Source organism: Carassius carassius, chromosome 1 (genome assembly GCF_963082965.1).
Source record: "Carassius carassius chromosome 1, fCarCar2.1, whole genome shotgun sequence".
Lineage (NCBI taxonomy): Eukaryota > Metazoa > Chordata > Actinopteri > Cypriniformes > Cyprinidae > Carassius > Carassius carassius.
In genome coordinates this window covers 47,707,009-47,724,189 of record NC_081755.1, presented here as the reverse complement: position 1 = coordinate 47,724,189, position 17,181 = coordinate 47,707,009, and positions in this window count along the sequence as shown.

Below are 17,181 nucleotides of genomic sequence, written 5' to 3'. Positions count from 1 at the left end.
ACGTAACAGCTGCTTCTTGCTACTCTTCCTGAAGAAGGATGCTACATCTGCTGCACTTCTCTTCATTTCACTGACTGTCTGACATGAATACACATAAACAAAATATTTAAACATTACCATGTTTCAAAAAATATATATTGAGGTTAAATGTTTCTGTAATTTCTGTAATATAGCTATAAAAATCAATCTGGATCCTAGCATTTATACTGGAATGTTGTCACGCTGTCTAGTCTCTGCTTCTTCTTCTTCTTCTTTTCGTTTTATGGCAGATTGCAACCATGACTATAAAGGTGCATACCGCCACCTACTGTATAGGAGTATGTAACATGAGAAGATATTATCATGACTATATCATCAATCAAAAAAAAATTTAAAAAAAAAAAAAATACTACCTAAATCCTATTATATATTCCTATATTTTTCAAATATTGTACAACTGCTTTCTGTGCATCCTTTACCCCATCTCCTGTTGTGCCTAACAAACCTTCAATATTCCACTTTCTTCCTACCCGACTTATCTTTTGATTTAGTCTCATCCTCTCATCCCTATATTTCTTACAATGCAATAATACGTGTTCACCATCTTCCTTGGACCTACATTCTATACATTCATCAGATTGGCTTTTACCCATTAAAAACAATGTTTTATTTAATCCTGTGTGATCAAACCTTAGCCTGGTTAAAACACTCTCCTCTCTTCTGTTACTTCTATTCACCCCCTGTGCATTAATAGATTTTTGCAATCTGTAATATTTCCTTCCACTTTTATCCACATCCCACCTGTCCTGCCATTTTTTCATAATTTCTTTTTTGATTATTGCCTTAGCCTCTCCATTTCCAAGGGGTATATTTATTTTATCATTTGTCCTGGTTGATTTTTTAGCGATTTTATCTGCTCCCTCATTCCCTTTTATTCCTATATGAGCAGGTACCCAACATAATCTCACATCTATCTGTAGTCTCTGTAATCTAAATAAACTTTGTTGGATTTCTAGCATTAGATCTTCTCTACTAGATTTCATATTTTGAACACTATATAAAGCTGCTACAGAATCAACACAACACACCACTCTGTCTGGTTTTACTTCCTCAACCCACTGTAGTCCTACAATAATCGCCATCATCTCTGCCGTATACACTGAAGCCTGATCAGGTAATCTTTTTCCAATACTTATGTTCATTGTTGGTATATATATTCCTATTCCTACATTGTCCTTCTCATCCTTAGATCCATCTGTATAAATTTCTAAGTAACTATAATATTTGTTCCTTATATATTGACTTGCCAGGTGTCCTTTCTCACTCTCTTCCCATTCATTTTTTAGTTCCAAAATGTTTAAGTCTATCTCAGTTTTGGTAAATAACCATATAGGTATATTACTAATAGGTATAGGTGAATTAAACCATATATTTTTCACTCTATATTCCTCTGATTTTGTCTTTGTTACCCATCCAAAGCCATTACCTTTAAAAGACCTATACTCCCAACATTCTTGAATAACACTTTTTGCATGATTTTCATGTCCACATCCACTTAAGCGACTCCAATATGTAAGCATGAGCTTATCTCTTCTCAGATCTGACGGCACTTCTCCTAACTCAACCTGTATTGCTTTAATTGGTGTTGATCTCATTACACCTGCACATATCCTCAATGCTTTGTTACTAATTCGATCTAGCTTCAGTAAATGTGTTTTAGCTGCTGCTCCATATACATAACATCCATAATCGATTGTTGACCTCATTAAAGCCCTGTAAATATATATTAGTGATTGTTTATTTGCTCCCCAGTCTTTCCCCACTACTGCTCTCATTAAATTGATGACATTCTTGCATTTTGATTCCACCTTTTCAATGTGTATTTTCCATGTTCCCTTTTGGTCTAACCACATACCAAGATATTTAAAATGATCTACTGTTTCCATATTATGTCCATATAACTGTAGGTTCTGTTTTTCTATCCCTTTCTTCCTTGTAAATATCATATGGCAAGACTTACTTGGAGAAAGCTTAAAGCCCCAGCTATACGACCATTGTTCTACCTTTCCTATGGCTTCCTTGATTTTATTTCTTACCCTTATAGGATCTCGTCCTCTTGCCCAGATGGCCCCATCATCTGCATACAAAGCTGATCCAATCCTTCTGTCCAGATTCATAAAAATATCATTGATCATAACATTAAATAAAACTGGACTAATAACACTACCTTGTGGAATTCCATTACCAATTTCAAATTCCTCAGAAATTCCTGATCCCACTCTAACTCTAAATCTTCTTTCTGACAGAAAGTCTAAGACCCAATTATAAAACCTACCTCTTATTCCCATTTGGTTCATTTTAATTAACAGCCCTTCCCTCCACATGGAATCATAAGCTTTTTCAATATCAAAGAACACAATACTCATTATTTCTTTCATTTTAAAAGTTTTTTCTATTTCATTGCTTACTTTCACCACCGCATCCATTGTGGAACGCCCTTTCCTGAATCCACTTTGATATGGTGCGAATAATCCTCTATATTCGAGGGCCCAGTTAAGTCTTCTGACTAGTATCTTCTCCATCCACTTGCAGAGATGTGACGTAAGGGCAATAGGTCTATAATTACCAGCATTATTCGGGTCTTTCCCAGGTTTATTAAATGGCAATATTAATGCTCTTTTCCAGCTTTTTGGTATTTTACCATCTTCCCATATCTTATTAAATAACTGTAATATTATCTGCAATACTTTCCCAGGTATTTTCTGGAACATGATGTAACTTAGTTGATCTTCTCCTGTAGCAGTATTCTTAATATCATTTAATACTATCACTAGTTAATTCAAGTTTATTTCTGCATCCATAGTACATTCCTCACAATCTTTTTTAATAAACACATCTCTATTTTCTTTAAGAACCTTCTCTTTATGTAATCTATGTATATCATCCAAATGATCCCCACTATGAATACTTGCAAACTTTTTTTCCAATGCATTTGCCTTTTCTATATCTGTTATTGCCAGTATTCCATCATCCTCTAATACAGGTATTTTAGTATACACTTTTTTCCCACTCATTTTCTTCATCATTGACCACACTTCTCCTATTTTAACTTCCCTCCCTATAGTAGAACAATAGTTCTTCCATGCATTTTGTTTACTATTCTTAATTATTCTTCGTGCCTGAGCCTTTTTCCTCTGATAATCAATTAAGTTATCTTGGTTCAAATTACCTCTTAACATTGTCATTGCCCGATTTTGTTCTTTAATAGCTTTTGTACATGTATCATTCCACCATGGGACCATTTTCCTATTCCCCCCAACTGACTTAAATGGTATGCTTTTTAATGCTGCATTCATTATTAAATGTGTAACCTCAGATGCACATTCCTCAATATCACCCTGCATTGAGACTGTCTCTGCTGAAATACAACATATTTTTTTAAAATTTTTCCCAATCAGCTTTTTCAAACTCCCATTTCTTATGATTAGGCCTTTCTTGGAGATCTATTTCAATATTTATAGAGCAAAATATTGGAAAATGGTCACTTCCAATACTAGTACTTTCTATCACCTTCCATTCACAAGAGTGTGACATTTTATTAGAGACCAGAGTGAGATCAATACAAGACAGTGTGTTAGAACGTATATCAATTCTTGTACCATTCCCATTATTTAAACAAACTAATTGCCTAACATCCATCATTTCCTCCACTGCTTCTCCATTATTATCTGTATGCTTACTTCCCCAAAGACTATTATGTGCATTGAAGTCTCCACACCATATTTCTTTCCGGTTCCCTTGTCTACTTATTATTCCCTCTAATGTTTCTAGGTTTAATGATTTACAAGGGTTATATAAGTTTATTACTACTAAGTGTCCATCTGATTTATAAATTTCAGTAATTACACATTCTATTTCTGTTGTAGTTTCTATTCTTCTAAATGGTATCCCATTCCTTACAAATGTTGCACATCCTCCACCCTGATTCCCACCTCTATCAAACCTAACAGACTCATAACCAGGTATAATAAAATCAAGGTGAGGCCTTAGCCAGGTCTCTTGAATGCAAATAGTATCAGGTTTGACTTCAGACTCTACTATAAACTTCTTAAATTCTTGTCCATTTGCAGTCAGACTCCTAGCATTCCATTGTAACAGATGGAATACCATAATAAATTAAGTAATACTCTGAGACCCTCCATCATTATTAGTGCTTAGCATGCCATGTATATCTTCTGCTTTTAAATCTTTGATACCCAAGAATTCCTCTGCAGCTTCTACCACGGTCTTGATCCTGTCACTTTTCCTTTCTTGTCGTGTGGCAACATTCACAACTTTACATATAAAAGCTACAAAGCTCTTTTTTTCTACCATCAAGGTGTTCTCCTCCACTATACACTTATGTTTACATGGTTGCTGTATGGCAATGGGTATTGGGCCTACTTTTCCTGGCTGACATCTCTTTATGTTTAACCTCTGAGGTAGGCCTGCTGCTCCATATATTACATTTTCATTGAGGTTTTCATGACTCTCTATTTGACTATTTTTCTTTGTTTCATAGTTGCCTATGTTTTTAATAGCTTCTGCATATGAAATGTAATTGTAATTGATCCAGCCTATTTGAACTTCATAAGGTAAGGATTTTTCAAAAACAAGCAATACAGAGACTGTCTGATTTAATACCACTTTTATAGCTTTGGAGCCTTTTCACCTCTAATACTTTCCCACCTTTAATCTCACTCTTTACCTCGTCCACAGACATTTCCAGTGGAACATTTGAGATCACTCCTCTTAGCTTTGCTGCCATTCCTGGTACATGCACTTTAATCTTTCCACCACCAAGATTACTCATTTTCAAAATCATTTCCTGCTGCTTCTTATTTATTGCTGAAATTAGAATTCTTCTGTTATTCAGTAGTTTAGCGTATTTAATTTTCCCCATATCCTTCTCAATTGCTTTGGTCACTTGAACTGGGTGAAAATGACCTTTATCATTACTGAGCGTGATAATAACTTTCCACTCTTCCTGCTTATCATCTAAGTCAGGTCTACTGTTCCCCTTAGATTTAGCTTTAATCTTTTTGTTAACTTGTCTACCCTCCCCTCCACTACTCGCTTCAGACCAAGATTTTTTCCTTGCCTTTTTTGTTTGGCTAATCTCCATATCTGAAACCCTTCCATAATTATCGCTACCATCCGAGCTATCTCCCATCGTTACACTCACAATACAGTTCGGTTGCAATCTGCCTTCGCTTCGTCCAAAAACTTCCGTCCTCTCCAACCGGCGCGTCCCACGCCGCTTCCTTCAGTTCCCATGTCCTAGTCTCTGCTTCCCTGTGTGTCCACTAAAATATAGGGAGGCTAATGACAATTAAGTGAAGGCACCAGGTGCAATTAGCAGGAGTACAATTACTGTGATGAACGGACAAGACTAGTGGAATTGTAGTGCCTACGGTGAAGTGCCTAAGGGGAAGTGATCCCACTAGTGGACACCCAGGGAAACAGAGACTAGATTGCTACTGTAAGGTTAACCCGGTCTGCTTTAAATGTTTGAAAATGAACATTTAGTAAGTAATTGAAATAATAGCACTACTTATTACTTATTTTAAACAGGGTAACTCGCATCTCTATCTTGTATCTAACTCGTATCTCTTGTAATCTCTAACCTATTACATTTTCTTCCTAAGTAACCATCCTAACACTGTGTAACCTCAAAACTGCATATTTTAAAGACAGAATTGTGAGAGAAAAAAAAAATTGCAAAAAGTCTAAATTGCATGATTTAAGTAATATTGTCTCAAAATAAAAGAAAATGAAATAAAACCATAAAAGAAAATACAAAACAGTAAAATAATACAAAAAGAAAGAAAATACATTTTTCCAAATGCTGAATATAAGTCTTCCAAAGCTAGCAAGAGGCAATGCCGATGTCATACACTCATGAGTTGTGAGTGATATTACCAAGATTTAGGGATGATTGGATTGTTTAAAATCAGTAGGATTTTAGGCAACAGATCAAGAAGTGGATATAAACTTGCACTGCAAATGGCTTTAATGGGAAGCAGTTACAAAAAAAAAAAAAAAAAACCTTCTAAAAACTAAATGATTGCTTCACTATCTGGTTAAAAAGAAGTGAACCACAGCGCCGTTTCTTTTACATTACATAATGCAAATTATTTTTGCGACCACTACCACAATGTAAATCATGTTGAAAAGCTTTGAGTAATCTGGGATTAATAGGATCAGGATTAAAATCCAGGAAGTGGCTCAGGAAGTGTCCCATTGTCTCAGTTTCCCAACAAATTTAACAAGCCTGCCAACCCATACAGTTCATGAGAAAAGTGCAAAAAGACTGCAGCATACATAAGCATTGAAATCAAAGACATTCTACTTTTTAAGACCTGTAGAGTGAGTAAAAACAGACTTTTGCTCTGATTATATCTAAAAGCTTGATGCAAGTCATGACTGTGAACGAGAAACATTTCTGATGTTTCTAATCATGAATATAATACGATAGTGTTAAATAATATAAAATGAAACATTAACTTGTTTAACACTAATCTTTTATTTTTATTTAACCGTGAAAACAAGTAACACACATTCCCACAGCAACTATATAGAAGAGTCTAGAACTGAACTTGACCTCTCAGTGTGTATAAACAGGAAGTGATACTGATGGAGATAAAGAGGAAGTGAAGTTTACCGGTATCACAGCTGAAACATGTCTCAGTGTGCATCATTTACAAGATGTCAACAGACATAAATAACTCTCTTCTGAGAATTTAAACTAGTGAGAACACAATGATATTTCTCTAAGAAAGCATATGAAAACTCAAATCCTGATAAATATAATTCTCTTATAATTCTGTAATGAAGTCTCCATGGTTTTCTGGGTGTTTCTGCTAGATGACCGACAAGTTAAGGACTGATACAGTTTTATGTTATACAAATCCACTTTTTATATATAAAATGTCTTTCAAGCTTTCACCTGAAATATTGATTACTATTTTTTTTTTATGCCATGCTTCAAGTTTAATAATTTTAGAAATGTTTTGTTTTCTAAAATGAAATGTAATAATATAAAATAAAAATCTAGAAATACACAAAAACAATGCAATACAATGTTAATGGAAACTTTTAATATTATGCAAGTTGTGTAATGGTAAAACACGCTATTGTCAGAACAATATTTATGGTGACATTTTCATTGGGGTTTATCGGAATTAGGACATTAAAAAGAATGTTTTTATCTTTTGTCTAACAGAAAAACTCTTTTATAAAGTCTTTCAAAACAAGATGATATTTAGGTCTAAAATCTCTCTCACACTGTCATTACATTTCATACCACAAACAGAGAATGTGTAATTACACACCAATTTTCAACTTTGTGTTTCAGTTTCTGATGATGTTTTTTTTTATTATCTTAATTAGTTTCAAGCTAAAAAATGTGTGTAATGTGTTTTTTTAAGTTGTTTTTTAAGATGTTATTCAAATTCCACAATCTAAAATCTATACTGTAAACAGCTTCATAAATCATCACAATCTTAAACGGAGTGAAATAATGCAACCGCTTCTAATAGTACATTGCTAGGCAATGCCTTTCACTCACTGAAATAGAGGTTATCAATTTCATTAATAGAGACAAAATTAGAAAAGGATGTTGACTTGATGTTGAAAGGATGTTGGTTTTATGATCGCTGAAGCGGTATAAGAAGCACTGATAGTGGGGAGATAAGTAAAGCTGTCAGTTTAGCATCTGATGGGGATCAATATTTCATATTTTTACCCTAATGCTACTCATAATTGTTCAAAATTTTGAATAATTATTTAATTTTTGTTTTGCTATTTCTATCGTTTATTCAGGTATGTGATCAGCTAGAGACAAAAAAAGAAGGAAAAGCTGACCATGCCCCAAACTACGCCCCAGCACTCATTATATATATAAACTCCAAAAAGATCTTAACCAAAAAACTCTTCCAGCTTCTCTTTGTGTGCACTACCAAACAAAACCAGGCAGTCTCTCTGTTCTCAGCTCGTTAAACTGCTTTCCTCCTTTACTTGCAACACCTGTGTCCCCACAGTTGAGAAACCTGGTAACTGTAGTCCGGGAACAGGTGGCCATCTTGGTTTGTAGTCCCCATGCTGCAACCACCTAGATGGCACATACCTTGCCTCTATAACATACCCTCTCACGATGCCACACACCCCCCTTTTCTGCTCTGTGGCTCGTGGTTGCAGGGAGAAAGTGTAGAGGGCATCTCGTCTTGAGAGGGCATCAGTGTTGCCATGGCAAGGTCCGGGCCTGTGAATCACAGAGAAATTAAATGCTTGCAGGCTCAGGAACCATCGAGTTACCCTCCTATTGGTCTCTTTATTCCTTGCCATCCATTGTAACGGGGCATGGTCTGTTACCAGGACAAACTTCCGCCCTAGAAGGTAATACCGAAGGGTCTCCAATGCCCATTTGACTCCTAAACATTCTTTTTCCAATGTGGAGTAATTTTTTCATGCTTTGCTAACTTCCTGCTTATATACAAAACTGGATGTTCCTCTCCCTCTTGCGTTTGGGATAATACTGCCCCAAGACCCACCTCTGATGCATCCGTGTGTACTATAAAAGACTTCTTAAAGTCAGGTGCCACCAGGACAGGATGAGACGTCAGGGCCCTCTTTAGTTGTGCAAATGATTCCTCTGCCTTTTCGGACCATTTCACCATCCTGGAGTGTTGTTTCGTGGTCATTTCTGTGAGGGGAGCAACCATACTAGCAAAGTTAGGGACAAACCTTCTGTAGTAATTGGCCAGGCCTAGGAAGGACTTAACTTGGGTCTTTGTGGATGGCCTAGGCCAGTCCTGAATGGCATTGATTTTGGGCTCTTGGGGTTTAACTAGGCCTCGTCCTATGGTGTATCCCAGGTAGTTTGTTTCACAGAAGGCTAGTTTGCACTTTTTAGGGTTAGCAGTGAGGCCCACCTCTCTTACTGAATCCAACACTTTCAGTACTTGCATTAAGTGGGTTTCCCAGTCCCGGCTAAACACCACCACATCATCTAAATATGCTGCAGCATACCTTTGATGAGGTCGGAGGACGCGGTCCATGAGCCTCTGAAAAGTAGCTGGTGCCCCATGCAGGCCGAAAGGTAAACAAACATAATGGTATAGCCCCTCTGCGGTAGCGAAGGCTGTCTTTTCTTTGGATTCTGGAGAAAGGGGAACCTGCCAGGATCCTTTGGTTAAATCAAGGGTGGTAATAAATCTGGCCTTGCCCAGGCGATCGATCAACTCATCTACATGTGGCATTGGATAAGAATCAAACTGTGACACTTCATTTAGTTTCCTGAAGTCATTACAGAATCTTATTGTTCCATCTGGCTTGGGAACCAGCACAATAGGGCTTGACCAGGTACTCTGAGATTCTTCAATGACCCCTAGTTTTAGCATTTTTCTTACCTCCTCTTTGATAGCTTCTCGCTGGGCTTCAGGGACTCTGTATGGACGTTGGTGTATGATTTTGCCCGGTATCGTGCGGATTTCATGTTGGATCACGTGGGTGTGACCAGGTTCAGAAGAAAAAACATCTCTATTCCGTTCTACCAACTCCAAAGTCTCCTGCAGCTGCTGTGGTGTCAGGTCTGGACTGACTTGGACTTCTTCTCTTGGACCATTAACCTTCTCTGTAGTTAGGCCACCACCAAACAATGCATCTCTTGCATGCCACTTTTTCAGAAGGTTAACATGGTAAATTTGTTGTTACTTCCTCTTACCTGGCTGATTCACTCTATAATTTACTTCTCCAACTCTCTCTGCTACTTCAAATGGCCCTTGCCAGGTGGCGAGGAACTTGCTTTCCACTGTGGGTATGAGCACTAACACCTTATCTCCTACTTGGAACTCCCTAGGCTGTGCTGTCCGGTTGTAGGTGGCTTGTTGTTCCCTCTGGGCCTTTTCCATGTGCTCTCTGACTATGGGGAACACTGCTGCCATCCTCTCTCTCATAGTTTCCACATGTTCAATTAGAGTCCTGTGTGGACAGGGCTGTTCTTCCCAAGATTCTTTGGCAATGTCTAAAAGACCTCTTGGCTTGTGTGGATAGAGCAATTCAAAGGGGGAGAATCCCGTAGAGGCCTGGGGTACCTCTCTCATTGAAAACATAAGGTAGGGTAGAAGCTGGTCCCAGTTTCATCCATCTTTATCGATTACTTTGCGCAGCATCTGCTTGAGCGTTCTATTGAAGCGCTCTACAAGTCCATCTGTTTGGGGATGGTAAACTGAGGTTCTGAGTTGTTTGATTTTCAACAGGTTACTCATCTCCCTAACAACCCTTGACATAAAGGGGGTCCCCTGATCTGTTAGGATCTCTTTTGGGATCCCTACCCTACTACTGAGGAGGAAGAGCTCTTTGGCCACCTGTTTGGCTGTGGCTTTACGCAGGGGAACAGCTTCAGGATATCGGGTAGCATAATCCAGCATCACTAAAATGTATTGATGTCCCCTAGAACTCTTGGGAAGGGGTCCCACAATATCCATTCCAATTCTTTCAAACGGGGTCTCAATTACTGGCAGGGGAATTAGGGGGTTCCGCTCTGTGTTTTTTGGTGCTACTTGTTGACATTCTGGACAGCTGCGATAGTAGTTTTCTACCTCTTTGTGAATTCCGGGCCAAAAAAAAAACGCTGAAGAATCCTCTCCTTAGTTTTATTGACCCCTAAGTGGGCTCCAAGTTGGTGGGTGTGAGATAGATGCAACACTGTTGACCTATGAGACTTAGGTACTAGAAGCTGTTCCTGGATGTCCTCTCCACTTTTGTTTACTCGATAAAGCAGACCGTTTTTTTACTGCAAAGTAAGGATATGTAAGGTGTCCCTGTTCCTTATCTACCCCTTCCACCACTCTGACATTTCTCAGCGCGTTAGTTAATGTTTGGTCACTTAACTGTGACGTACCATATTGTCCTCTTAACGGCACAGCTTCTGCTTTGACTCCGGTTTCACCCATGCTCTCCTGTGATGACTCCTTCTCAGAAGCTGTCTCAGTCTCCTCTGGAATATCTCTTGGTTCTGCACGAGTCTGAACTGGAAAACAACATTTTGTCATATATTTTACATTCTGATTCCCTTGGGAAGGGTCTCCCTTATATTTGGTTTTACCTCTAGGCCTTTGGGTATCCCTCATCTTTTTCCCTGATATGTCTTGCCACAAAGCATGGAACACTGGGCAATCCCTGCCAATGAGCACACTTACTGGCAACTTGTCCACTACTCCTGCTTTTATATCACATTTCCCTTTGGTGGTGATGAGGGTTAGTGCAGCCGTTGGGTATTTCCGAGTGTCTCCATGCACACAAGACACTGGCACGGTATCTTCTTGAGAGATCTCTGCGGGGTTGACTAGTGACTTGTGGACCAAGGTGATCATGCTCCCTGAGTCTAATAAGGCCTCCACATCCTGGCTATTTATCGTCACAGGGCAGGCGATGGCCGGGAAGCTTGTGGATCCCATCAATGCAGCAAAGAGGTTAGTCTGTTTGCTCCCTGAAGAATCTGCTGTTGGCATGGGTTCATCTGGTTTGTCACACTGCCAAGAAATATGACCAAGTTCCCCACATTTGTAACATGTTCGAGGACTGTAATCTGCAAATGCTTTTTGTTGTTCGTAGGGACTACTGTTTCCCTTCTCTGGCTAAACCACTGTGTTGACCGACCTTTGGGTGTTTTCCTTGTCTGTGGAGGAGAGTTAGCTTGTGTCTGGTAACTTAACATACTTACATTAGCTTGATATCTTTCAACTGATTCTATTAACTCCTCTGCCGTTATTGGGTTGCTCTGGGTGACTACTTTTTTTGCTTCATATGGAAGGGATACTTATCTACCACCACTTTCTCGACCACAGCTGCTGCCGTGCTCTGTTCAGGTTGTAGCCATTTCTTTGTAGGCGCATCAGTTCATGAAACTGTGCACGGGGAGGTTGGTCTTTCTGAAAACCCCATTCATGTACTCGCTGGGCCATTCCAAATGTTGTGAGGCCATTTCTGCTGACGATCTCTTTTTTTAAGCTATCATAATCATTTGCAGTCACAGGGTCCAAATCCAAAAAAGCTTTTTGTGATTCACCTGATAAAAATGGTGCCAAAATTCTGGCCCATTGTTCTTTTGGCCACTTTTCTCTATGCGCTGTAGTCTCAAAAGCATACAAGTATGCCTCCACGTCATCGCTGACCCCCATTTTTGGAATGAAGTCACTAGCTCTGACTTTGTTGCTTTCTTGGCTCATTCTTAATTGAAGCTCCCTTGCTTTCAACTCATTTGCACGTTTTTGTTCTTCTACTAATGCAGCATTAGTTTGTTGTTGGATTTTGTTAGTTTCTAGAATTGCTTTCAATAACTCCTCCATTGTAATATAGTGGTCTCTTGTACTTAGCTTTGCGAATTTCACAGTCAGATCTTCCCAGTCTCTGTTGGACATCAGCACTCACAGCATTGGAACTTCATTCTCCACCATATGTGGCATCGTGAGAGGTAGGGTATCACCAAAGTGTGGGTTGCTTCACAAATCGAGTCCAGGCAGAGATCAAGTCACTGGGTTCTTTTTAATAACCAACTTAAACTCCAAAAAGATCTTAACCAAAAAACTCTTCCAGCTTCTCTTTGTGTGCACTACCAAACAAAACCAGGCAGTCTCTCTGTTCTCAGCTCGTTAAACAGCTTTCCTCCTTTACTTGCAACACCTGTGTCCCCACAGTTGAGAAACCTGGTAACTGTAGTCCGGGAACAGGTGGCCATCTTGGTTTGTAGTCCCCATGCTGCAACCACCTAGATGGCACATACCTTGCCTCTATAACATACCCTCTCATGATGCCACAATATATATATGTATATGTATATATATATATATATAGATTAGATTAGATCAGATTCAACTTTATTGTTATTATGCAGAGTACAAGTACAGCGCTAATGAAATGCAGAAGTACAAGAATATAGTGTTTTATATACATAAGTGCAGAGTAAGTAAAGCTATGATTTACAGAATGTACAGTGGAGTTGCTATATACAATACTAAGCAGAGTATATACAGAATATAAATAGGAATGCAATGTAAGGATTGTATGTACATTATTAACAAAGCAATGTAGGATTATATACACATTATGAACAGCAGGAACGTAAGAACAGTGGTAATAAATACAGTTGGATGAGTGTGCAATAGTATTGTTAAACAATGTATTCTGTTCAAAATAACAGTAGTGCAATGATATTTTTTATAGAAATAGTTTACTGTGCTTGTACAGTAACAACTTTAGACAGTTTATAGTGTAATAGCTTGTGTGCAGTCTGTGCAAAATATGAATCGTGGAAATACATGTATGTAAAGTACTGTGACCAGTGCAGTAAAAGAGCAGGTGCAGCCTTGTGGCACTCCAGTGTTCAGGGTGATAATGGAGGAAGAAAATTTATTACACAGGAAGTCTGTGCCTTTTAAAATACTTTATAAAGTACATTATAAACAGTTTTTCATGTGTGTCTTTCTATGTGTGTTTGTTGTGTAACAGAACTGACATAAAATCAGAACAGCAGAAGTTTGTTTGATGTGACAGATCTCAGTCTGCTGATGTGAGTATATCTTTCTGTCTCTACTGAAATAACTAAAGTCCTGAAGTTAAGAAGAATTATGACACATGTATATATATTTTTTTTCAAGAAGTACCCATTATATTTCCCTGAAGAAAAGACTCTTGGTTAAGGGTGAAGACATAACAACACCAGACTGAGTCAAGACTGATTTATTCCTGGACATTGTTCTTAAATCTCTGTTGCATCAAAATGATTCTCGAGGAACTAAGAAGAAACCCACCTGATGTCACTTCACATAGTTACGGATTTGTTATCATTTTTTAATGGGTTTGAGTACTTGCATAAAGCTAAAAGAATGATTGAAATGAAATGTGCCATTAAAAGGGAGCCTGAACATAAATGCTGGCCAGAAGACAAAATCAAACAAGCTTGGGAAGAAACAATAAAAGAGGATATAAAATCCAGCAGAAGAAAAGACTGGGCTCGTGTGATAATGTTGCAGGTGGTAAAAACTTTTGTTTGTGATACGTGTAAACAAAATACAGCACAGAAGAATCGACATGCTACAACTGATGAACAAGGTTGTGACTTGAGAAGAAACCCAGAAGACAGATCATTTCAAAGCAAAGCTGAACCTGAGACAGTGGGAGCTGCTGGAGGACATGAGCAGATGTTTGGAGAAGGAAAAGGAGGAGGACAAACAGGTAGTGCCAGTCAGGGCCAAACTGGGACACCATCTCAGTCCAGGAGAAAGTTCAGTGGGAATGATCCTGGTGATCTCGATGTTCAGTCCAGGACGGATGGCAGTGAAGCATCAGAAACAGAAACTGGAATAAAGAGGCATAAAGAAGACAAGACCATCTACATACGTATCCCACTCTCAAATGTTTTTGACAATGAATCAGCCTCTACAACACTTAAACCCACCACAAAAGTTATTTCTAAATATAAATTAATAGATTTACCTCCTGAGGATGGTACAAGTAATGAAATTAAGAAAAAAGGGTTTTATGTCATGTCATACAACAATGACAAAAATAATGCTAAATGGGTGTATGAGATATTGAACTTAAATACTTTACCTTCACATTATAAGACACCAAAATTCAAAGACTCAGGCTCAGACTCAGACTCAGACTCAACTGATCCATCCTACAAACCATCTAAAAGCAGTGATCCATTTACGGACAAAGACTATGAACGAGGTCATCTTGCTGCGGCTGCCAATCACACGTGGTGTCAGGAAGCCTACGAGGAGACTTATTGGAAAAGCAACATAACACCACAGAATAACAACTTAAATAAAGGCAAGTGGAAGAAGTTAGAGGAATACTGTCGAAAGAAAATACGAAACGATAAAGTCCATAATGTGCATGTGTACACTGGACCACTTTACCTGAATGATAATTTGGGATATTTGGGAGAGAAAGCAGTGCCATCTGACTACTTTAAGGTGATTATTGTGGAGAACAAGGATGGAGAAGTAGAGCTGGAATGCTATAAGATGTCCAATGAAAAAACTGAAGTCAAAGAAGAAAGTAAAGATAAAGAAGATAATTGGTTACAAAGCTATGAGGTAGACATTACAGAGATTGAGAAACTCTCTGGCCTGACGTTTACAGAAGAATATTCTAGATTGACAAAGGTGGACCATACAAGGACGGCGACATGGAAGGGAAACAAAGGGAAAAAAAGTGTCACAATAGACGTCACAATAAGCTCCTAAAAGAAAAATGATGAGAATCCCCAAGGTCTTAATGAAGAATAACTTCTGTTGCAGTGTAGCAGTGACAAAGTACATGCAGCACTTCTGATGCATCGCAGTCAGAATGAACCCCAAACATCCTAAACTCAATCCTTTTATACAGTTACAGTTTACTACTCTTAATGTAAATGAAGTTGCTCCTGTCCGAACTGCTGTGCTCTGTATGTTAATGAAGTTGTCTGAGATGGTTCTCGGTGTCCCACACTCATTCATTTCCACAACTGGTCACCATTTACTCAAGATGTTATCATCCTAAATGATCTCGAAACAATATAACTGTTGACATTTTATTCTGTATAGTAATTAAGCCATTTTGGGAAATGAGCATGATTACACATCTATTCTGTGCCAGGGCAGTCTTACACTCCTGAATCACAGTGACTTGTGTTTGATCTTCTCTTACGAGTGTGACTGATCACAGACTTGCCAGAAATGAAAAGAGGGAGTTTGTTTTTATTATTATTTCTATATATAAACTTAAATCAAATAGCACAGGACTGCATCCATTGTGGAAGCCTTATGAAGTGTTTTTGAGGAAATACAAATTGTACAGATCTGCTCATTTTAGATAAAGGTTGTCTACTCTGAAGAAGCTAAAATATTACAGTTTTGAATAACTGTATATTTGTTATTTATTTATTTTGTTATTATTTTGTTATACTTCATTCCCATTTGAAGTCAAGTTTGAAGTCGAGAACTTGACTCTTTGTCAAGTTTCAAGTTCTGATGGCTTTTTTATTATTTTGTATTACAGTTTTTCTCAGTCACTTTGGTACATTTCTCAGATCAGAATTGAAATTCTCAAAACTACCTGTTCAATTCTCACATCATTGTGTTACTTGTGCACATCAAAAAAGCAGTTTCTCATTTCTTTGAACAAGTTGCAAATGCTTTGGTACATCCATGCAAATGATTATGTACAATTCTCTGTTGTTTCCTACATTATCAGCTGCTAATGTCATGTTGCTCAAAATGTATTGTACAGTTTTCTGTGCAATAGTCTTACCCCTCAAAACATCTAGTCTTTAGTTCATCGTATAAGTCATTAAATGCAAAATGGTTAATCTAGTTGTCATAAACTGCCAAGCACACTTTTTTTTTTTTTTTACACATTATTATTATCAATTAGGCATGAATTTTGCAAGTGAATCTTTACTAATGAAGAGAATGTTGATAATAAACCAATGATAAACAATTTCTCTGAAATAGCTCAAAGGTTCATCTCATGAATCTTCAGTTGGAAAGCTTATACTGTAGGCTATAGACAGAGGACAACACAAGAGTTACACTTTCTGAAAATGGACTTATTTTCATCTTTGTGCCCATATTTTTTTTCCTTTTCTATATCACAATGACATTGTAAAGTTTTTTTTTTTTTTTGGCCAGACCACTAGTAAAAGTGTAACTGGGAATTCAATCCAGTATCTTTCAGTCAATATCCCACATGCAGTAATGTGTAAATGTGTACTTTTGAAATGGATATATGGCATACATAAGCATATTGCATACTGTTCAATACAGTAACTGTCATCCAAAATGTTGCCATAGTTTACATCAGAACATCCCTCCAGAGTACTCTGTTATATTGACAACATGACTAAGCAATTTGACTGTCTTATCCGTAAACTATGACACAAAGACTTGTCATTCTGATGGCACTGACATGTTCATTGACACAGATATTTATTTTTGAGAGATGAACTAAGGATTTTGAGTAAGAGAGTGGCTTTTGCAGGTAATCCATGGTGTTTTGCTATTTGTACAAATTGTTTTGAGAAATGCACTTTCTGTTTTGCAAATTGTGAGTTTGATTCGAGAAATGTACCAAAGCGACTGAGAAAAACTGTAACAGAATTCAGTGAGTTTG